Source organism: Heterocephalus glaber, unplaced genomic scaffold (genome assembly GCF_053883595.1).
Source record: "Heterocephalus glaber isolate CG9 unplaced genomic scaffold, H.glaber_assembly_v1.0 deba00000546, whole genome shotgun sequence".
Taxonomy (NCBI): Eukaryota; Metazoa; Chordata; class Mammalia; order Rodentia; family Bathyergidae; genus Heterocephalus; species Heterocephalus glaber.
In genome coordinates this window covers 10,481,325-10,507,176 of record NW_028258147.1, presented here as the reverse complement: position 1 = coordinate 10,507,176, position 25,852 = coordinate 10,481,325, and positions in this window count along the sequence as shown.

Genomic DNA, 25,852 nt, shown 5'->3' with positions numbered 1-25,852 from the left:
ATTTATTGAAATAATTCTAGGTCTAGGGTTGGCTCTACCCATTCCTCTGGATCACAGTGTAAATAGCAGTTGGTAAAGGAATCTCAATGATATTCAAGCCTAAGAAGGAAATTTATCCAAGAGTAAGTATGATTTTAAAAAATAGAATTGTGATTTTCTGCATTTTAACTTCTTTAGATTTAACTTTAGTCTTTAATTCCTTTATAATTTTATTTTTTAAAAAGTTATCTGATTTATGAACTTTAATTTCAACTGTAATGTTATAACAAGGGAATTTATATTGTACAAATTTAGTGGAATTTATTAATACTGATATTTAATGATTTGGAGTAATTTTCTAGTTACATTTAGATTCATAACCTAAAACCCATGAGCTATGTTGGAGCACATGGAAGGATACATTTGATATAAGAATTAGACCAAGGTGTGAATACCATTGCTTGCAATAAGCTTTAGATCCTGAGACCTGGAAATAACAGCCAAGATGCCCATCAGTAGCACTGGGATCATTCACAGTCAAACTGGACTGGAGACAGGTAGAAACCTTACTTCCCTTTCATGTAGCTGACCAGCATCTTCTCTGGTTGAATATAGGACCAGTTGTGAAAACCAATAGGTTTAAGAGAGCGATAATATGGAGACAATTATAGGAAGGAATCCCTAAAATTAACTCTAGAGAAGAAAATGAAGGGAAAAAAAATGTACTTATTGTTCCTCCTGGCCGCTTAACTTTCATATCTGAATCCTCCCTAAAGTTCAGTAATTCCTAAAGAAGTACCGATGACCCAAATGGTAAGAGCAAAACAGGGAACTGACGAACATTGCCCACCTGGCTTTGGCTTCCTTTCATCATGCTGCTTTTCTGAAATGACCAGATCTCTTCCCATCCATGTAGCGAGCTCACTGAGGCAGCTTCTCTTCATCTGCTGTCTAAGCAGCTGTTTAAACTGTTTTGAATTCAGAGAGAAGGTTAAAAGAATCACAAATGACTTCACATAAGGATGTGTTTAAAACATAAAGTTTTAAAACATCCCCAGGGATATTTAGTTGTTAGTCCTTGGAATATGCTGAAAACTGCCAGGCAATTCAGCAACAAAAGCATTGTTCTGTCTTAGGACCAATAGAAGCAGTCACTGTCATCAAGGAGCAGGAGACAGCGGTTACCAATACTACTGCTTATAAACTGTTTGACAGACTGTGTGGGACCATGTTTCTATTTCTGGGCTATACGAACTTAGACACAGTTTATTATTTGGGTGTTTTTTTGTTTGTTTCACTTTTAAAATCTCTTTATATTAGCATGGAAATTAGCATAAAAATGCTAATACAAAATATTTGATCTAACTCACTGGTAAACTTTGGCCAATACCTCTGCTATGTGGGCTCAGCAATTCAAAACCTTTTCCATTTCAGCCATACATAGGTTTATTTTAATCTTTGTCTCCACACATACCATGCTTCCAAAGGAGCTGATTCCACCAGCTCCCTGTGTCTCCCTATGGTTCTACCAGGGTCTATATGGCTTGTACAATTACAGTGCATGTGATTTGCATACTTTGAATAGCGCTCTTAGGCTTAACACTGGAACTTTCAGGAAAAGACTAAGGAAATAAGAAAATTTTCATTTACCACTGAAATTTAAAAAAAAATATGTCCTTATTTCTCTTTTACTATTTATCTTTATAGCAATATATTTCTTGGAGCAACACTGCCTTCCCTCTAAAATAGCAGACTGTACAAATGTAACCAAGGATAAATGAATGAATATTCCAGTGCCTCCAGAGTAATTCACTGACTTGAATGAGAAAAAAGATTGCTGGAAAGGAATGAAATGTCACAAGTGTAGTGTGCCAATTTTAAATAACTACAGTGGCAAGCTAAAGCTATTTCTTTGTTAGTAATATTTATGTTTTAAATTTTCACTCATAATATCTTTTCTGGAGAAGGAACATTCATACCATAATGAAGAAGTCCAAATAGACCAGCACAAATCACAGCGCATGACCAATTTTCAGCACTGATATAAATTCCTCTTTGTTCTTTTGCCCAGCCTTTCCAAAATCCTGTTAAAGACAGTATGGGCTCAAAGCTGATCACTTGTCTAGTTCTTACAAATCATTTCCTTAAAAGAGAGAAAATTATCAGACAGCTGCAGCAGTTCTGCTTACAGGGAAATGTAGAATGTCATTTTCAAGGTAAGTATGCAGCTGTCTTCCTGTTACTTAAGGGTTTTTTTAAAAGACAAATCTAATTAAATGTCTACCTAAAACAGCTGACAGAATAATTCTTAGCATACTAATAAAATTTGTCGTAAGGCAGTAAAACCATGACTTAGGAAGCTCCTATATCTTGTTTCTAGCTAGAAAATCTGGAAGCACAACATACAACTTCTTTCTTGAGTAACATGCTTAGAGTATACATTAAAGTAAACTGTATTTCAAGTTTTACTGAGAAATATAACATTTATCAGAACATGAAACATTCATGCTTCATGATTGAAAGAATTCTTATCTTGCCTTCTGATTTCATGCATTTTTCTCAGTTCCCAGGTCTATTTGTTCTAGCTGTCAGATAAAATGGTATATCTGTTCATGAGTTTAATTTGTTTTATGACATTGGGGAAGATGGCCACATTTGTGTTTGCAGAGGAAACATGGCAGCAGTTGTGTTTGTGTGGGGAGGATGGCCACGGTTGTGTTTTTCACTCTATGTTGACTTTGCAAATGCAAGCAAAATTTTGCAGAACACTTTTGTTTGAGGACCAAATTGTTTGGGAACAGAAGCATTCATGAACTGAGGGATTACTGTAGTTGGCAAAACCTTTTCAAATTCCCAGCTTCTGTAAGGATGTATGTCATGTTAGCATACTTCTTTTCTCATCATTATGAGTTTGGATATGGGACAATATGTAATAATGTGTGGACAAATTTTTGGTCACATTGCATTTATTAATGCTGTATATTGAGCAGGCAACCCAGTTGAATATTTCTTATTGCATTTATTTTGCAAGTTTATTTATTTATATTTATCTCAATTCAAATAGAGCTGTATATTCTATTTTTATTTATTATTTAAAGGATAAAATTGAATTTATGAACTGATGGTTAAAACATGCAATACATGAACATTGACACTACTGTCTGTATTTTGGTTTCATTAATGTCAATATTCATAATATGTAGAAGTTAGTATAATTATTACATTATATCCATATATTGGTTCTTAAAATTATTGTTTTATATGAATTTTTCCCAATTGAAATACTGTTATATATTAAGGGAAGACTGTAGTATAAAACACACAGTAGTTGGTCCAAGGAATACTTTAGTTTTTGTATAGTAAAAACATGAAAAATGATTGACTTTAGGGAAATATTCTTTAATTTAAATGGTGAAGGGCTCCTAATTTCTCCAAACTCACCACACACACACACACACACACACACACACACACACACACACACACACAAAGGAAACTCCACAAATAACCTATGTATCTATCAAAACAGAGCAGGAAGACTCACATTTGCTGTAGTCATTTATTTGAGGTCATGAAACAAACATCATTAGTAGTAGAACCTATGCCCTGACTCTAATAAAACACAACACATTAACACTGGACTCATTGTTTTCTCTGAATTGATATCTCTGTAGTTGTACACTGTCTACAAAAGAAAAAGTCATCAAACATAAAAATTAACTAATGAACTGACAACCACTATAAAATTCAAAATAAAACCAGGTTTTATAATGTCAACCTCATTATCTACCTCTTAAATTGTTTACAATGTAACCCAAATAAATACAAAGCATTACTTTAAATTTTGAAAGAAAATGAATTTGTTCAGGTTAAAACATCATATTTTAAAAATAAATCTATTCAAGATCCAAACAGATTGGTTAACAGTTGCAGAAGAGAAATCTACAACAATAATGGAAGAAAATGATAAGGAGAATTAAATTGAAGAGCTTCATAGAAAAATAAATGAAATGTTTGTTATTGTGGCAACATTTGTTATCTAAGAAAATTGTTTTTTAATGTTCAAATTCAAAGTGAGATGAATTCTGTCAAAAAATCATATCATTTTGTCAAAAGCATTATGATAAATCGATACTTGAGTAACTTAATTTTTACTAATGAAAACTGGTTAAATACAATTTAAAATTGTCTATTTAACAGAAAAAATATTTTTTGAAAGATAAAATTAGCATTTTGTCTTTTCCCTGCAATTGAATACAAAATATCTTTTGGCATTTAAGTGGATTTGCTATGAAGCAACTTTACTGTGGTATAGTATACACCTATTTTATATATACCTGTTGCTGAGGTTTGATGAATATATAAACTTGTCTCATTACTTCTAGAATAAAAATAAAGGACATTTCAATGGCAAAGCACAAAAAATAGCTCTGGTTTATAAATTTAATCTTATTTTAAAATATTAAATAGGTTGTTTTCTAAGAATTAAGTTATAAAATTTCTCTCTATGCTGAATATAAATCCTTTATCATATGTTTAATTTTCAAGTGTTTTCTCCTAGTGTGACTTGTCTTTTCATTCTTTTAAGAGTTTCTTTTGAAAAACTAAGTTTTTAGTTGTGATAAAGTGTAGTTTATTTATTTTAGTGGAACATCCTTTGATGTGAAATCTAAGAAATCTTTGTCCAACTCAAGGCTATAGTGATTTCTCCTACCTTATTTTCAAAAGTTTCATTGTGTTAGGGCTTACATTGAGATCAGTTCTGCATTTTGAGTTAATTAAGAGTAGAACTTTATTTGTTTCCTCCTTCCTACTCTCCCTTCCTTTACTCCTTCACTTCATTTTGTGAAGCCCATGGTTACAGCACCAATTTGGGGGGAGTCGGTAGTGGGGATCCAACCCAGGACCTTGAGTATACTAGGCAACTGCTCTACCTCTGAGCTACATTTTCAGGCCTCTACCATCATGTGTGACAAATGCTATCCTTTGTTTTATTCATTGACTTCAAATTTGTGTTAAAAATTGGTTATATCTATCTATCTACCTATCATCTATCTATCTATATCTATCTATCTATCTATGTATTTCTGGATACTCTATACTCTTCAAGTTGAGAATATATTTGTTAATTTCTACATAAATATGCCATGGTTTTTATTAAAATTATAGTGAATCAATAGATAAATTTCAGAGGATTTTATTTTTAAAATGCTGAAGCTTTTTATACATAAGTCTCTATGTAGGCCTTTAATTTCTATCAGTGGTATTTTGGTAATTTTCAGTGTATAGATCCCATGTCCTTTTTGCCATGCTTTTCCTAAATATTCAATATTTTCTATTATTAGTATTGTTTCCTAAAGTTTAATTTCAGATTGTCACTAGTTTATAAAGAAAATAATTTGTTTTTGTATGTGAATCTTTCATTCTGCAACCTAGATAAACTCATTAATTCTACTAGTTTCTTTGTGGATTCCAAACGAATTTGTACATAGGTGATCTTGCGCTTTGTGAATAAAGACCATTTTGGTTATTCTTTTTTCACTCTCTGTCCTCCTCTTCTCCTCTCTCTTTCTCTTCTTCCTGTCTTCTTCCTTCTCATATTTTTCCTCCTGCAGCTGCTGTTATTCTTTTTCTCCTCTTTGTTCTCTTTCTTTTTCCTTTTTTTTTTCTTCTTTATGTTCCTCTTTTCTTTAAACTGGCAGGAACATCAGTACAATGTTGATTATAAATGGTGACAGTGGTCTTCTTTATCATGTTCTTGATCTTAGGCAAGAAAGATTCAGTTCTCTCAAGTATAAGATAAGCTATAGGCTTCTCTTAAAAAGTCTTTCATCAGTTATAGGAAGTATCCCTGTTTTTCTAATTTTCTGAATGTTTTATTACGGTTTCTGTTGGCTATTCTGTTTTGTTTTATAATGAGGAATAGAATTTTTCTGTTTGTTGAGAAAATCATATCTTTTTCCTTTTTTATATTTGTATACAGTGAATTAGATTAAACAACTTTCAAATATTAAACCTAACTTGAAATGCTGAAATAAATTCAATTGTGTAATGAGATATCATCATTATATATGCTTTTGGATTTGATTTGCTTATATTTGTCTTGCAATTTTTCCATCTATATTAATAAAGATTTTTGACTTATATTTTTCTTATATCTAGAGTAATTTTACTATCCAGAAATGAGTTAAGAAAAACTTCTTCATTAATTATCCATAAGAGTTTTATAGAATTAGTATTATTACATTTTAAATGTTAGTGGAATGCATCATTAACATCATATGGGCCTGGGATTTCTTTATGAAAAAGTTTTTAGAAACTAAATTCAATTTATTTAATAGGTATATAACTTTTCATGTTACCTATTTCTTTTTGAATGAGTTTTTATTTTTGTTTTAGATGGAAGAATAAATTTTAGTGTTACTTCATTTCTATTCCTTTATCTTGGAGTATAGTAAAATTCTCTTGTATTTCTATATAAATAGCTTTAGGAGTTATTGTTTAAGGTCACACTTAAACTGTGGCAAGAAATAACATCTATACAAGTGTAAAGGAAGAAATTTTCCAGAGGAAATGAAAATTAAAAAGGTTAAGTTGAAATAATGCCTAGGTATTTTAAATTAATTGATTAAAATTATAGAAAGAACAATATTCTATTTTTAACTATTACAACATCATCACTTGAAATGAGTAGTGTTTTCCTATTTAGAAAATTATTATCTTTTCTTAAAAAGTAGGAATTTGTTTTTCCTGAAAAACAGAAATTTCTTGACAACTATGTGCATATAGACAATTATTTTGACATTTGGAGAATTTCGAAGAAAATATTTTGAAGATTTTTTTTGGTTTTAATTTTCTAAAAATGTAGAAGTAGGAATCTAAAATTATCTCTAGGCTTATAAATACATATTATTGTTACAGAAATTTAAAATTATTTATAGGGTATGAAAATATAGAAAACATTGAATGATACTTAAATGCATTATAGTGGTTTAGTTTAATGAGAGGAATAGAAAGAGAAATTTGGGGAGAATTTAACAAGGGAAATAAATATTTCAGTGATACTTCATTTTTAGAAATTTGAGTTTAGTGTGACAAAAATAGTATCTTAAAACATATCTCTTTTATGTCTTTTATACTGACATTGTATTTGGTCATTTTGCATTTCTGTGACAAAATGCTGCAGGATGAGTAATTTACACAAAAAGGTTTACTTAGTTCACAGTTCAGAGATTCAAGAGGACAGTACCCTAGCATCCACACACCTGTGACAAGAGCCTTCTGACTCCATTTCAACAGGCAGAAGACATCATGGTGATAGTGTATGTGAAAAAGAGAGAGAGATCATCTGGTGAAACCCCAAAGTGCAAAGTGCACAGGGCCCATGCGTGTTCTTTTCATAGCAGTCATATTTCTCTGGAACCAACACAGGCCCCAAGAATACTATACTAATCCCTTCTGATGGAAGGGTGGGTGGCAGCCCGGGTGCTTTAATTATCTTCCACTTACACATCTCTGCAAAAGTTCTGCCATCTCCCCAAATCACCACATTTGTGACCAGGCTTCCAGAGAATGAAATTGGGGGAAACACTAAAATCATGTCTAAAACCATAACAGTATCAAATGTGTGGGAAGAATTAATTGTAAGTATAATTATTGCTTCAATATATTTTGAAATAATATTTGTAATTAAGAATAGGTTCCCTGGAAAGTAAAACATTTCATTTATGAGTTTACTTAAAACTCATAAAAATTTTTACCATATGAATATGATATATGTATTGAATAGTAGACACACAGAAAAATAAAAAATTAACAGTTTGTACATTTATTTTAAAGTGTTATCAGAAATATAATTATTGGGGTCTCTTTTCTTCTCTTAGGCTTAATAGATTTGCTTAACATGTATTGAAGTATATAAATTAATGGCTAGAATTACATTTGAAAATTTCCCTTCAGTTTTATGAATGTCAATGACTTTATGCAAAACTCAAACAAGTCAGTGGAAACACTAATCCATCAAAAAGTTGATTTTTCCTATATTCTATGAAATAGAAGAAATAATGATTTCAAGATAATTTTTTACCCAAAATTGTTATGTTTAAACTTAGATTCTTATTATTTAAAACACTTAATTACACAAATAAATACTATTTTTTTGTTTAGAAGAAAAAGCCACCAATTCGATAATAATACAGCTTAAATTCTTATCTTTCTAGTAAAATTTAAAAGTCATAAAATAGGTCTTAGTGGTCATCAACTATTGAAGTTTATTTTATATAAATTGAATACTTTTCTTCTTTTGCATGCCTTTAGTTGTTTTGTACACTCCTGTAAAATTCATTATTGCTCTGTTAACATATGTTGATCTATTTATTCATTTATTAAAATAGTGATATGTGACCTCAGTGACTAATCTTTTCTATCTATATCAGTAAAATCTAATTCTCATTTTAAAAACATTATTTTGTTTCTAATATGCTATTAATAACAAAAATATTTATCAAAATTTAGTTGACTCTTCTCCATGTTAGGTAATTTAGACATGATATTTTCTTTATTTTAAACCCTTAAATTTATATTCAAAATTTTCAATTTATGGTATCACAATTTAGCTTAATCACTAATTTAATGATATTAATGCAGAATCATATAAAACTAATTAGCTTCGATTTCTTGTGCATGAATTTTGCTACTATTTCCTATTACTCAATATACTCACATGTGAATGCTTATTTCAAATATTAAAAGGGATCATTCCTATTATATGTACCTTGTTTTAGATATTAAGTTCATGAAAAGTTTGTTTTAAAATTTTTCTTTCTCTGATTAAGCAATTATTTAATTTTTCAAGATTTTGCTTGTGTATATGTGTATGTGTGTGTGTTACTGGGGATTGAACCCTGAGCTTTCAGGATTTTTTTTCCAGCCTTTTTTTCTCAGATATAGTCTGGCTATGTCCTTAAGTTGCCCAGGCTGGAATCAAACTTGTGATTCCACTGCCTCAGTCTTTCAGAGTGCTGGGATGAGAGGTGTGAGCCACCATGCCTCTTTTCCTTTTTTATTTTAAGGAAAAAAGTCAATGCCATTTAAATTTGCATCTCACAAGCTTGATTTTTACATTTAATAGATCCAGTGATTAATCAATATGTCTTTGAGTGCCTGAATTTTATTGCACCATTCTGAAGAACACACGATTTGTCACTCCTCTGAGAGACACTTAATATTTGATCTGGTTCACATGAGAGAATTCTAAATTGATAAAGAAACCCCTGAGGAAGGCTGTAGAAAGCTGCAAATCTCTCTTCTGGAACACGTAGTTTTATACAACAACATACCACGGTAATGGGCCTTCCTCTATAATTCATAGCAAGCTATTAAATGATTTAATACACTTTTGGTTTTTATCTATAGTGCTATGAAGTACTTCAGTAATCAACATCCTCCCTATTCAGGCATTATCATTCATTCCATGTGCTTTACCTTGTCTCCTCTTACCTCAACTCCTTGCTATTTATTTTCAGAACAAGCGGCCCTTTCTGCATCTTCAATCCACTGGTCTTCATTAGCTCCTTTCTTTTTCAGACATGACTGATTGCTACTTTCATTTACGAAGTCTTCAATGTGTGCTGCATTTTGCTTTTCGCTGTTATGAACTTTGTTTTCCTGCCCCTTCTTTTTGTAACTCAAATATATCTTTTCATTTCTTGTTAACTCAAGCTTCTTGATTTTTTTTTTTCTGAAACACTACATTTGTATTTTGAGGTATCCAAATAATAAATATTTTCATGGCTAAATGATGTGTATTGTAATAATTTTTAGTAATTAGCATATAGGTAATTTGAATTATTGAAATGTTGATAGAAATTAAACAGTATGGTTTTCTCATTTAACCTCCCAATATATATGTATGTTCATTTATTTTCACTAAAAACACTTCATTTTTTTCATAGTTCCTTTATCAGTCTCTTTATCCTTTCAGATACTGTGTAATCTTAATAGAAAACTTTCTTAGATAGATTTTCCAAACATTTTTATAATTCTGTTCTATTCTATTTTGTAGCAGATGTTCACAACTAAACTCATATTTTCTAAGCAAACAGCAATTTGTATTGTTTGTCTCATAAATCTAAGAAGAAAAATCTCATAATGATGATGGTAAATATTTCATTCTAACTTTCACAAAAATGTAGTGTCTGGAATATTATGTTTCTGTTATTAATATTTAAGAGGCAAAAAAATCTACAATTGAAAATGTTAAATTACAGTAAGTACTTACATGCATTAATCAATCATTCCAACATGTATAATTACCATATTTCAGAGAAGCAAATAAAACTTCTATGTGATATGATCAACAATATAATCCACAATTGCAATAGTTCACTTTATTGTGTGAACATGTAAATTCAGAGGGTCACATATGGCATGTGAAATGAAGTGGACCATTATGAGATTTTATAGAACTAATATAGAAATTCTAATTTGTAGTAGTAGTAAAGTAGCCTCAAGTATTTTATTCATGTATTTATTCATTTTGTGATTACTATAAATAAAATTCAATTTTAATTGATATAGTACCAAAATTTATAGCACCTACAAAATATAAGATGAAGATTCTTATGATTATATTTTTGTTTCCTTCACAAAATTTGAAATAAGATCTCCTATGCTTCTGTTTCTGTTTTTTGATTTATAAAACCAGAGACTTTTAAAATTAGAATGCACCAAAAACAGAGGAACCCACCTGGTTCCAAACTACAAAGACACAGAGGACACCAGACCACCAGACCATGGTACTAGGTCCTGCCACTCGTGGCCCAGAGGCAGGGGCTTCTGAGCCACCATCCCACTGCTCTTGGTCCAGAGGAAGGGGCTTCCTGGCCACCTTCTCTCCTGCTGCTCCTAGCCCAGAGGAAGGGGCTTCCAGGCCACCATCCCTCCTGCTGCTCCCAGCCCAGAGGTAGGGGCTTCTGAGCCACCATCCTACTGGTCCTGGTCCAGAGGAAGGGGCTTCCCAGCCACCATCCCTCTTGCTGCTCCCAGCCCAGAGGAAAGGGCTTCTGGGCCACCATCCCTACTGCTGCTTTGGGCCCCTGTCACACCTCTCCCAGCTCAGAGAAGGTGATCTTCACGGGCGCCAACAGCACTGCCCCACCCTCCCCAATTGAAATGAGAGAACACGTAAATAAGTCTCAAAACCAGACTTTCAGATCACCTACAGCAACTCCAAAGGGAAATGAGATGGAACACTCTGATACTCAACCACCTGGATGCACTGAACTAGCAACAAAAGGGGATCTGGAAAAAATGTAATCAGAAATAATTTCTCAGATAACAGGAGAGATTGTGCTCCTAGTGCAAGACATGATTAATAAATCTAGAGAGGAGCTCAGGAACATGAGGGAATCTCAACATAGGAAACAAATGGAATCCATAAAACAGATACAAATAGATTTCCAGGACATGAAAAACTCCATTGAAAGTCTACACAGCAGAAAGAGCCAATGTGAAGACAGAATTTCAGATATAGAAGATAAGATTGCAATTAGTGACCAGGAAAAGAAAAATTGCTTCAAAATTATAAGGGAACACGAGAAATCAATCCAGCAGCTGCTAGACGATGAAAAGAAGAATAACATAAGACTGATTAGAGTCAATGAAGAAACAGGAGAGAGTGCAGGTGACATAAAAAAACTCTTCACAGAAGTAATGGCAGAAAACTTCCCAAGGAGGGGAAAAGAAATTGACATACATATAAGTGAGGCACATAGGACTCCAAATAGCCTTGATCAAAAAAAAATCTACACATAGGCATATAATTGTTAAGATTCCAGAAACTCAACAGAAGAAGAATGTTCTACAAGCTGTTAGAGAAAAGAAACAAATCACGAACAAAGGAAAGCCCATCAGAATCACAGCAGACTTCTCAACACAAACCATCAAGGCAAGAAGAGCTTGGAATGACATATTCCAAGCCCTAAAAGAAAACAGCCTCCAACCCAGATTGATGTACCCTGCAAAACTATCTTTCAAAATGGATGGAGACATAAGATACTTTCATGACAAAGAGCACCATAGAAACTTCATGAACACCAAACCAGCACTCCAAAAAATTTAACACAATATCCTAGGAACAGACATTGAGGATCACAACCTCAGGAAGCAAAGCAGAACGAACCCATCTGGCATGACAAGAAATTAAATGTAAAGGGGGAGAATCCAACAAAAAGAAAAAGTCATGGCAATGACAAGTCAATATGTTTCAGCTATAACCATCAATGTTAATGGTCTCAGTTCACTAATCAAAAGAAATAGACTGGCAGAATGGGTCAAGAAGCAAAATCCAACAATATGCTGCATACAAGAAACACACTTAATTCAAAAGGAAACTCATAGACTGAAAGTTAAATGGTGGAAAATAATACTCCATGAGACAGGAACCCGAAAAGAAGCAGGAGTAGCTATCCTCTTTGCAGATCAAGTAGATTTCAAACCAACACTGACTAAGAGAGATGAAGAAGGACACTATATCCTTGTAAAGGGAAGAATCCAAGAGGAAGAGATGACAATCATAAATATCTATGCACTAAACACTAGTACACCCAACTATATAAAACAAATACTAAAGGACGTGAAAAGTCATATATGAACTAATACAATTGTAGTGGGGGACCTCAACACCCCACTGTCACAAATAGATAGATCAACTAGACTAAAAATAAGTAATGAGATACTAGAACTCAATTGAACTCTTGAACAAATGAACTTAACAGATGTTTATAGAGTGTTCCACCCCCACAAAATCAGAATGCACATTCTTCTCAGCTGCACATGGGCCATTCTCAAAAATAGACCACATACTCACACATAGAACATATTTAAGTAAATGCAAAGGAATTGAAGTTATCCCCTGTATATTATCAGATGATAGTGCAATGAAATTGGAGATCCATAGCAAAAGAAACTCGAAAAATTTCATAAACACATGGAAATTGAACAACACACTTCTGAATAACCAATGGGTCACAGAGGAAGTTAAAGAAGAAATCAGACAGTTCCTTCAATTAAATGACAATGACAGTACAACATATTAGAATCTATGGGATACAATGAAAGCAGTCTTAGGAGGGAAATTCATAGCAGTGAATATGCATATTAGGAAAACAGAATGAGCCCAATTAAACAACCTGATGCTGAACCTCAAGCTTCTAGAAAAAGAAGAGCAGGACAACCCCAGAGCTCATACAAGGGAGGAAATTATAAAGATCAGAGGAGGAATCAATGCAATGGAGACTAAGAGAGCGATACGAAAAATCAATGAAGCCAAGAGCTGGTTCTTTGAAAGAATCAACAAAATTGACAAACCCTTAGCCAACCTTATCAGAAAAAGGAAAGAAAAGGCCCAAATCCATGAAATTAAGAATGGAAAGTGTGAATTCACAACAGACCCAGCAGAAATCCAGATGATCATCAATACCTACTTCCAGAACCTATATGCCAATAAGATGAAAAACACAGAAGAAATGGACAAATTCCTAGATACATATGAATTACCAAAGTTGAACGAAGAAGATGTAAAAATTCTAAACAACCCAATACCAACCAATGAAATTAAAAATGTAATTAAAAACTTATCAACTAAGAAAAGCCCAGGCCCTGATGGCTTCACTGCTGAATTCTACAAGACATTTAGAGAGGAACTGCTGCCACTACTGTTTAAACACTTCAGTAAAATTGAATGGGAAGCAATACTCCCAAATTCATTCCTGGAAGCAAGCATCACCTTGATCCCCAAAGCAGAGAAAGACCCAACTGAAAAAGAGAACTATAGGCCAATCTCACTAATGAACATAGATGCAAAAAATCCTTAATAAGATAATGGCAAACAGAATGCAGAAGATCATCAAGAAGATCATACACCCTGATCAAGTGGGATTCATCCCAGGGATGCAGGGATGGTTTGACATACACAAATCAATCAATGTAATACATTATATCCTTAGAGCCAAGGACAAAAACCATATGATTATCTCCATAGATGCAGAAAAAGCATTTGACAAAATCCAACATGCATTTATGATAAAAACCCTACAAAAAATTGGAATAGATGGTCTCTACCTCAAACTGATAGAAGCCATCTATGAAAAACCAACACCCAGTATCATACTAAATGGTCAAAAACTGAAATCCTTCACACTAAAATCAGGAACAAGACAAGGATGTCCACTATCACCACTCTTGTTCAATATAGTTCTGGAAACATTAGCCATAGCAATTAGACAAGAGAAAGTAATAAAAGGAATAAAGGTAGGAAATGAAGAAGTCAAATTGTCAGTATTTGCAGATGACATGATACTCTACATAGAAGACCACAAGAACTCCACCAAAAGTCTTCTAGACTTAATAACCAAATTCAGTCAAGTAGCTGGTTACAAGGTCAACACACAAAAATCAATAGCTTTCCTCTACACAAATGACAGACTCACTGAGAGGGAAATAGGGCAAATAATTCCTTTCACAATAGCATCCAAAAAACTGAAATACCTAGGAATCATCCTAACGAAAGAAATCAAAGACCTCTTCTCTGAAAACTATGGCACTCTGAAAAGAGAGATTGAAGATGGTATCAGAAAATGGACAGACATCTCCTGCTCCTGGATAGGAAGGATTAATAGAGTGAAAATGGCCATACTTCCAAAACTGCTACATAGATTTAATGCAATTCCAGTTGAGATCCCAGCAGCATACTTCATAGACCTCGAGAAAACAATCCAAAAATTCATTTGGAACAAAAAGAGACCCAGAATAGCAAAAGCAATTCTAGGTAACAGAGACATGGCAGGGGGTATCATAATCCCCAACCTGCAACTATAATACAAAACTACTGTGATAAAAACAGCATTGTACTGGCAAAGAAACAGACTGGAGGACCAGTGGAACAGATTAGAAGATGCAGAAACAACACCAGACCCACTCAGCCATTTCATCTTTGATAAAGGAGCCAAACACCCTCACTGGAGGAAAGATAGCCTCTTTAATAAATGGTGCTGGAAAAATTGGCTATCAACTTGCCAAAGATTAAAACTAGACCTATACTTCTCACCATGCACTAAACTAAAAAAGAAAAGGATTAAAGCTCTAAATACTAAAATAGAAACTCTGAACCAGCTAGAACAGAGGTTAGGTAGAACTCTTGAAGACATTGGTGTAGGAAAAGATTTTATGAATAAAACCTCAGTTGCCCGTGAACTAGCACAATTATCAAGTGGGATCTGTTCTAATTAAAAAGCTTCAGTACAGCAAGAGAAACCAAGAGCAGTGTGAAGAGACAACCCACAATGTGGGAAAAAATCTTCACCTGCTGTTCCTTAGACAAAGGTCTACTATTTTGAATCTATAAAGAACTTAAAAAGATCAGACCTCCCAAATGTAAAGACCCAATCCAAAAATGGGCATCTGAAATGAACAGACATTTCTCAGACAAGGAAGTAGAAATAGCAAATAAATGCATCATAAAATGTTCAACATCACTGGTCATTCGAGAGATGCAAACGAAAACAATGCTGAGATTCCACCTCACTCCAGAAAAAATGGCTGTTATCATGAAATCAACCAATCACAAATGCTGGCATTGCTGTGGGGAAAGAGGAACCCTGCTCCACTGCTGGTGGGAGTGTAGACTGGTGCAACCACTGTGGAAATCAGTATGGAGATACCTCAAAGAACTAGGACTGGAAGTCCCATTTGACCCTGCTATTCCCCTGCTGGGGATCTTCCCCAAAGAATTAAAAGAATCATACCATAGTGATATATGTGCGCCCATGTTCAGAGCTGCACAGTTTGTGATAGCTAAAACTTGGAAACAGCCCAAATGCCCATCAACTGGAGACTGGATAAAGAAAATGTGTTTTTTTAATAAAATGGGGTACTACTCAGCCAGAAAAAATGAGAAATTGGAGACATTTATAGCTAAGTGGATGCACATTAAGGCGATACTCTTAAGTGAAATAAATAGGACACACATGTATAAATACTGAATAGTTTCTCTAGTGTGAGAAACTGAAAGTGTAAATAGGGACTAAAATGTACAGTAGGTAATGTGAAATAGGAAGAAAAGGGGCAAAGGGGAAGGAAGTGGGAGGGCTAGGGGAAAGGATAGAAGGGAATGGGATTAATATGAGAAAATGGAAAAATAGGAACAAAATCTTTGTAAATAGGGAGGACTGGAGGAGTTGAAGGGAGGGCTGGGCAAGGGTGAAAAATAAGAACCAAGAGAGATTATGTAAAGGTGCACTTTTCCAACCATGTATGTCATTTTATTGTATACCTAAAATGTACCAATGATTAGAATGAATAATCGATAATGCAAAAGAGGAAGAAAAGGTCCAAAGGGGTAGGGGTAGTGGGAGGGGCAGGGGAAAGGAAAGAAGGGAAAGGAAAAATGCAGAGAAATGGAAAACATGGAAATAAAGTCTTTGTAAATAGGGAATGGTGGAGGGGATGAAGGGAGGGCTGGGAATGGGGAAAATATAAGAACCAAGATGCATTATGTAAAGGTACAATTCCCAATGAGAAATGTAATTGTGTTGTATACCTACAATGTAGCAATAAAAGAATTTAACAAAAACAAACAAACAAGACTTTTGTTATAGATATTAGGCTTCAAAAAAAACAAAAACAAAAACAAAAAAGAATGCACCAAAAACAAAACCTTTTACATCATTGGAAATAAAAGAATCTCTCTCCATTTTCCCTTGGCTGGGTAATAAAGCACTCACTAGGTCCCAAAACAAGCTACTTTCATTTCAGTGGGATACTTGGCTTGTAGTAAGATAAAAAAAAAATCTGTCTGTTTGCAACTGCCATTTGTTTATTCAAATGAAAGTAGTGGGAGTGTTTGATTTCAGAAAGATATGGTTCACATTCACATCTGCAGCCTCACAAATCTATAGTCCACCTTCTGGTCCTGTGGTTTCTATAGCACTGATTCAAGCATTTGAGGACCTGAAAATATTTTGAAAAAATACCGTGTCTCCACTGATCATGCACAGAATTTTTACCTTATAATTGTTCCCTAAAACAACTTTACAAAACAACTTTACATAACATTTATATAGTACTAGGAAGTATAGGTAATCTATGGTTGATTTTAAGTAAATGGAAATATGTGAGTACATTATATGAAAACATCATGGCGTTTTATATGAAAGACTTGAGCATGTACGGATTTGAGAATAAGCAGGTGATCCTCCACCTGTGGATATGAAAGAATTTCTGTCCAGCTAAGCTCACTAATTCAAATGTTACCAAACATAAGTTCTCACTGGAACTGGCTACATATCAGCAATGTGCCACATGGACTTTTCATGCAGCTATCTATAACAGAACACTTGGTTCCTCCAAAGTGAGTGCCCTAAGGGAGAGTGGCCAGATAGAAAGCACTGTTACTATGTCATCTAATTTCAGCATTGACATCCTATTACTTTTCTCATGTTTTGTTTGTTTGAATGGACTGTCATTTAATTCAGGCCACATTCAATGGGAGCAGATTATACAGCAGCATAAATACCAGGGGTTCTCAAACACTGGGGTTTATTTTTTAAAATCTTCAGGGACAGAAATATAAACACTTTTATTGCTCTTCATCTAGGGGTCTGTTTATTACAAAGGTAAAATGTCTTCTGCCAGTCTCTCTGTTTGTTCACTGCCTAAAATTCTATCTAATCTATCGTCTATCTCTCTACCGATCTATCAAGACATCTAGCTATATATATAGGCATAGATCTAGCTATATAGAAAAATAATATAAAATATGAATTACTAATTATAGTAATATAACATATACTATCTTTGTACATCATTATTTTCATATATATGTACATAATTTGGCTACAGTTCATAATTAATATCTATAGGAGGTTAATCATTACAAGACTTCTTGCAATTAGCAGAACTTAATCCTCTTTTGAGATATTTTCAATAAAATTATGTCACTAATTATTTATGATTACTATCTTTTTTCAATCACATAAATTGCATGATTATTTTTCTTCCAACTTTTGGGCTATTGGATTCTATAATATCAATCCATTTGATACTTTGTTAAGACCAGTTTGCAAAGTCATAGGCAGAATCATATATTGATAATACCCTTTTGACTTCACATATGTCTTAATAAAGTCAAAACTCATTAGACTGTGCTGACATAATTTATTTAAAAAATTGTTCATTTAGTTGTTACTCCCCTTTTCTCTTTAGGGAGTCACAATACTCTAATGGTGTATATAATTTGTCAAATGAAGAAGTGAATTAGAGTGGAAAATGAATGACTTCATTAAATTAAAAGTACCTTTTTACAACAGCATCATGTGGCAAAGTTAAATGTATACTGTTTGTGTATGTGTGTGTGTCTGTGTGTGTAATTTCTCTTTAATGGATTATAGCCATCAGCTGCAGATCTTTTGCACACATACATTTCATCTTCATTATTTTATTTACTTCATTTTTTGCATTCAAAATGATTTCTAATTCCATTTAACTCTTCATATTTTTGCTAGTAGGATGGGTAGGAAGGTTGAAAAATGATTAGCTATTTTACAAAAAATTAGATCAGGAACAAAATTAATGGTTATATATATTTTGAAAATTCTTCTTTCCAGCATGACCAAAAGTATGTTCTCTTGCTTTTAAGCATGATGGAATAGGACAGATTGAGACTGGAGCTATTTTGAGGGGATCATTTGCTCCCAGGATATTCATGGTTAATAAACATACCTTTGTTTATTGACCTTAGAAAAGCTGATTAATCGGGTTGCTTTAATTTCTACCTCTGTAAATTGAGGTAATTAATACTTTTTTTCCCTATAATAACTCATGGATATTGAGAATTGATCAAATAACATTTGGGGTGTTCTATGAGCTCCTCAAAGGTATTAGTAACATTTTCTACTTAGTTTCAACTTCCTCCACACCCTCTCAGAAATGATTTCACTAGTCAAGGGACTGACAGATAATAAAAAAATAAGGACATTAGTTTTCTTTGGAAAATATTGTTTGTGTCTTATTTTTAATCAACATAAGACAACTCACATTTGGAAAAATAAGTGTCAAAGACTACATATGACAGTTTTGTAATATTTGGCACATTTAATCTTTATGTCCACCAAACATTAACTTACAATATTAAGCACGAAAAATTCCTTAAAGCAAGTGAACTGTTACCAAAATTCATTTTGATATTACTTCTTATTGAGAATAGCTTTTATAAAACTAAGGCTTACCCAGAATATCTCAGGCTTTTCTGTAGCTAGTTGCTGAGAGGACTGTTTATTCAGTCTTGTTGGTCTCACATACCTAAGATTTACTCTGCTTAAGGGGACTTGGAGTCTTTGGAGGCAGAAGTGAATGCAGTAGACAAGAGGAGAGTCAGGTTGGAAAGTTGGATAAAAATGTAAATACACATACATGGCTTTGCTACTCTTGCTTCCTCCAGGAAGACTTTTAAGTCTGGCTATCTTTTTAGATGTCTCTGGTGAGGATCAACTTCTTATACTCCCTAATGATCATAATTCTCACCCCAAATGTCCCCTGTGGCTCTGGTTTCAACATGAAAGTTTCAGAATCGAATGTGTCTGAGTGTAGACATTGCTTTGAAGTAGGATATATTTTCCCTAAATCATGTACATAAGGAGGAAGAAGGTGTTGTTAGCATCTGTAGAGAGGTCATAAGGATGGATTTGGGTCAGCATTCAGTCAGCTTTTGTGTTACATCTGTTTTAATCTGTTGCTTTATTGCTAAACACATTATTACTGATATTTATGGTACTTGTTTAATATCTACTTTGTAATGGAAACATATGTTCCACGAGATCTGGATCCATATCTTATTTCCCAATGAGTCCTTTGAAGCTAGTGGAAGTCCTAGCACAGAATAGCCAATGAAATATGTTTTCATGAAAGTAGAAACATTAAAAAAGTCTTAAAAAAGCTCTCTCATCCTAACTCCCACTCTTCTCTTGCCACATCTATTTATATTCATACATATCAACATTACTACTACCCCTTGTTAAGGAGAATTTCCCTCTTTTTTCCTTCCCCTGAATCTGTCTGGAGCATAAGAGAAATGGATCTTTAGCTCTAAGCTCAGTAAAGTGATAAAGAGACCTGAAATAAGTGGAAAAAGAGAGTGGGAAATAATGAGTAACAATGGAATTATGGAGCGATCAGGAACTCTCAGCGTGTTTATTCTGTCTTCATTTTTCTAGAGTTTTTCTTTACCTCTTGAAGGCAATTCTCTATTTACTTATCATTTCTGTAATACCGAGTCTTGGGGATATCAATTAACTTCCCCTCTTTCATGTTGCCACTTGTCCTTTAGACAGTGAATGGGATCCTCACGATCTACCACACAGCAGAAGTGAATTAAAGCTGCCATCCCAAAGTTAATGATATGTATTGGACATCATCACCATAGTCCCCTAAGCATGTTTATATTTAAACATCTTAAGAAAAAATTAGAAAAATGATAAAAGTGGTGAGTTCATGCCTCTACATTTTAAATAGTCATGTTTGCAAAAGAGGATGGAAAGAGATGAGACAGAGGATTTTGTGGAAAGGTAAAGATATGGGTGGATGGCACATGTGAGTTTTTTATACATTAGAGTACTAGTCAGTTATAAAGAAGGATAAACTTGGGATATTTATAGCTAAATTAATGCACCTAGAGACCATACTCTTAAGTGAAATAAATTGAACACACATGTGTAAATAATGAATTGTTTCTCAGGTATGAGAAACCAAAAGTGTAAGTTAGGATCAAAATGTATAATAGATTTTGGGAAGTGGGAAGAAAATGTTCAAATGAGAAGGAGAACCAGGGAGGAGGGCAGGGGAAAGGAACGAAGGGACATGGAGAAAAAGAGAATAGAAAGAAAAAAATGAAAACAAAGCTTTTGTAAATAAGAAGAGGGCTCAAAGAGAAGGAAGGTGAATGGGAGAAAATAAGAATTAAGATACAGCATGTACCAGTACAAATTCCATATGATGAACGTGATCATTATGTGTATCTAATTTTTACCAATAAGCTTAATTAAAAGTTTAAGAAAAGATATGGTTGGAAATAATAGTAATCTCTACTTGAAAAGGAAGAAAGACTTAGGGCAGGATTCTTGGCATCTCAGTATTTCCAAGCTTAATTTCTACATCACAAATGAAAAGAATGCCAGTGAAGTAGAAGATTGTTAAAATCATTGTTACTGTCTTACAAATCCTAAGCAGCCTCGATATCTACAACCTTTCCTGATCATACTTAAAGTACCACAGTTCAATAAAAAGCTACACTTCTGGAATTTATGAATAGCTAGATGTATAACCTTCCTTTTCCACTTCATTATATCTCAGAAAATATACATTTTACATGACTTAATTTTGGGATATCAGTCATTTTTGTTATAGCCACATTTCACTGTAATAACAAATTAATATTAGTAACAAAGGGAGAATATAAATATACTACTAACATCCATTAGAGAGGTCTAATATTGGCTGAGTTCATATTTCATTTGGTCAGTAATATTTTGAGTTGAGTTTATGCCATGATACCTCTTAGGAAGTTAAAAATTTCCTGTGAGAAAATATAAATGCCAAGCCTTTGATAATTAAATGAAAGATTTTGAACCCTTTTTCTCATAATCAAAGCTTGATTGATAATTGTAGGCTAAATGAAATGTCATATACTAAACACAAAATGTGCATGATGTGATGTTTTACTAAATAATGTTCCCAAATACCAAGAACATGTGTTCATATTTGAGTAAATAAGTCATATACATACCTTGTATATAATGAAACTGCTTTACTCAATAAGCTTTTTAAATGTTAAGACTGGTTTTCACTTAAACATTCACTTTAGGATATTCAGTAATTTTAGGTTTCCTATATTAAGTGAAAGAATAATGGGCAAATTAACTGAAGGGAAGAGGTAAATACAATATGATACTTTTAGGAAACTCTATTACTTGACTGACATTCATTGTTTATTTCCGTTCTTGGAGATTTCACCTTAGTATCTTTGGCAATGGGGATTAGTGAGGGTATTTACTGGACATTCTGGCTGCTGTGGTTCTTTCAGTTGCAGCTGCTGCTTGCTCCTGGATCTTTTCAGCATTGCAGATGCACAGACTTGATCTTACAGAGCCCTCCCAGAATGGACAGTTATTTGTCCTACTTTGGCTGATTATTAGCTTCTGTCAGATGATGTAGAAAGCTGATAATAACTTCCTGGAGTACTTCTTCCATGCCACTCAAAAACATGTGCTGACATAAATTGAAGATATACAAAAGTCTTTCTTACAGTGACAAATAGATCTCAAGAAACAGTGAGAATTCAAAAGTCCTATCTTTCCCAAGCCATTCTTTTGCACCATACTTGTAGAAGGCTTAAGAGCCAATGTCCTTACAGAAGAGTGCTTCTTTAGATTCTCAATCCCTGTATATTTGTTCCTCAATCCTTGCTCTTTCATATTTTTGTTCAGTTTAGAACAGAGAAACTTTTCCAAAAGGAGCACTAATTTTTATCTGAAAAAATGGAATCCAACTTCATAATAGTGATATACTTCATGTCAAAATAGATTTTCCACCATAACTTTTCAAAACTATATAACCTGGGGTTATTATAAGAAGAAACCTTTTAAAGATATTTAGAGAATTTAAAATATATGTATGCAAGGTTTTTTTAAAGAAAATTTTAGAGTGTAGTGCTGGGCCCAACTCAGAACCCCAAATCATATTTACTAACAGAGTAGTTAAACGTGCTTGAAAATATGTTTCATGAATTTAATTAAAATAGACATAGTTTAAGGATACATTTTTATCATAAAAATACTATCTAAGATATGACAATTCTAGTAGAAATTCAATCCATTAAATGCAAAATCATCACATTATTTGCCAGAGAATACTAACAGATACATTCTTTACCTACTATCCTTACCTCGATGTCTAGATCTATTTTGGTTTTGACAGTAGAAGTTAGGATGTGTAATGTACATGAACCAACCCCCCAGGATGAATGTAATCATTATGTACTGCCAACATGTACAAATAAACTGATTTTTAGAATTTCAGTTTAATATGAAAAACATCTGTTATATAAATAATTAACATTGATCTGTTACTGTGCCAAGCTTTATAAGTAGCCAAGCAGACACCACCTAGCCAACTAAGCTTCATGTGCTTCATGATCCTGTTTCCTTGGCTGGGTCTTCCTCTTGCTATCATTACCATAATTTTCTATACATCCAAACAACCATGAGCATCCTGGGCTGAAGGATTCAATTGCTATTCTCATTCATCAGAGTCAAGCTCCAGTTTAACTTATCTACTCTGTTGTCAGTTCCTTCATACCTCATGCTCCACTTCTTTCCAAATCAGATAAATCTCAATATATATTTGCTGAAATAAAAATACAGTAAATAAATAAATAAATTGAATATTAAGGTAGTTGTAGAAGCAAAATAAGCAATGTGTTCTTTTAAGATGTGCTTTTCCCATAATTCCTTGTTTAAGGTGAAGGTTATCTGACTCTTTAACAAGTAACTTCATTAACCTAAGGAAGTTACAATGCCAGGGTGAACTTACAATGTATGAGTGCATATCTTGTGTCTGTGACTTGTAAATAGGAACTGGAATTGTATTTACACATCAAATACCAATAGGGATGAGATAATGTTTAAAAAGGATATAAAAAGGGAAACGCTGAGCAAAGGGGGCACAGATACTAACCAGACCTGTTTCTGGCGTTCCTGCCCACCAGAGAGAAGAAATTTTATTATTTTATCTGAATTCTGTGTCTCCGTGTATTTTTTTCTGAGATTTCTGCAACAGCTAGTCTTAGCCCAAGTACAGGTTGGAATGTATTGACGTAGTGGAGACTCTTTTGGAGACTGAAAGAGGTGATCTATGAGGTACAATATTTGAGGCCCTACCTTGTCAGAGAGGAAGACAGCTACTTCTTAATGTGACATTGCTACTCACTTTCCTCAAACAACTTCAATAAAAAGTTCTATTTTGGTACCCCTATAGCAGCTGAAATAGAGAAGTCCATCTAAGCAAACTGGCCCAGGATCCACATAGGACAGAGTCTTGTGGCATAACAACTATTTTGTGGACTCATACTCCAATTTTTTTCATCTCCAAGAGAAGTGTCTTGATTCAAAGAACACTAGTACCTTGAGATGATCCACTTTGCCTCATACTGCAAAATGTCAGAGAGGAAAGGAGCTTTAACCAGGAAAATCAGACCAGGTGAGATGGAAGCTTGGTCATCAATAAACATGGAAAAGTATGCATCCAAATCTCTAAAATCAGCCTCTGCAGGGAACTGATAATTATGATTAATGCCTGTGACTTCACTTGACTTTAGGAGTCTACCTTAATTACTCAATTCCCAAATTACATCTGAACTCGAACTCTGATTCTGTCAGTTCACCAAATTAAGCTCTTTGGAGCTTGTCTCTATTCTCAAAGTATACATAAAATTAGAAAATTCATGGATGAATAATGTACTGGAGAGAGAAGCTTTAGAAAGATTTAAAGCAATTCTGTCACCCTTGCCCTGCAAGGGTGAAAAGTAAGAACCAAGAGAGATTATGTAAAGGTGCAAATTTCCAATGATGAATGTCATTATATTGTATACCTAAAATGTACCAATGATTAGAATGAATAATTGATAATGCAAAATAGGAAGAAAAGGTCCAAAGGGGTAGGGGTAGTGGGAGGGGTAGGGGAAAGGAAATAAGGAAAAGAAAAAATTATGAGAAAAAAAAATAAAGGTATTAAAAAGAAAAAAAAAAAAGAAAGAAAAATTATGACAAATGGAAAAAATGGAAACAAAGTCTTTGCAAAGAGGGAAGGGTGGAGGGGGTGAAGGGAGAGCTAGGAATGGGGAAAAAATAAAAACCAAGATGCACCATGTAAAGGTACAAGTTCCTATGAGAAATGTAAGTATATTGTATACCTAAAATGTACCAATAAAAGATTTAAGTAATAAAAAAAAACCCAACTCTGTCATCTTGTGGATAATACTCTATGGAAGTAGAGCATAAAAGAGTATATTAACGGAGTAAACAAAGAAAATAATGATTTAATTTTCCTTCAAACATTCATAGAGTCATGGATTTTAGGTGGTACCCAAGACCCCACATAATTTTATTTTTCCAAAATTAATCTCTCTTAAATTACTCCTGTCTGGATACAGAGCGATACTTTTCAGTTTTTTAAGCATGCTATGTACCACATCATGATTTATTGAGCTGTTAAGTTTTGCTTTGTCTTGAATTTTTTCACTCAATTTTCCCAGTGCTAACAATTTTGTGTACCCTTGCTTTGAGAATATCAAAAACAAAGTTTGCAAGCCATTTACTTTCCCCTTGTCCCTGATATCTCATGTTGAGAGGTTTATGCAAAGTGAATGAGGAGATGAAGAACTCATCAAGTTGGTAAGTTGATGGCTGTGAGAGAATTGTGCTAATAATAGGAGCCCGTGGTTGGTTTCCTCTTAAGATCTTGGGGAGGATATGTGATAAATGTGGGAATATTTTAATCTGGAGACCACAGTCCCCTGCCATGAGTAGTTTCCTATTTCCAATAAAGGTCAGAGTCGGCAGAGCAGTTGGACTTTGTAGTGTTAAAAAGGTTAAGCTATTCATACGCTTTTATGATCATAGCAAACTGGTCATTGGAGAGGCTTTCCAAAATGTCTATTTAAATTAAGTTCTGTGCTTTCATGTGGCTATAAGAAATGTGTCAGGAAGCAAGGTTAAGAATAGAGACTGAATTACCTACCAACCCAATTTGGTGGGTTGGAATCATT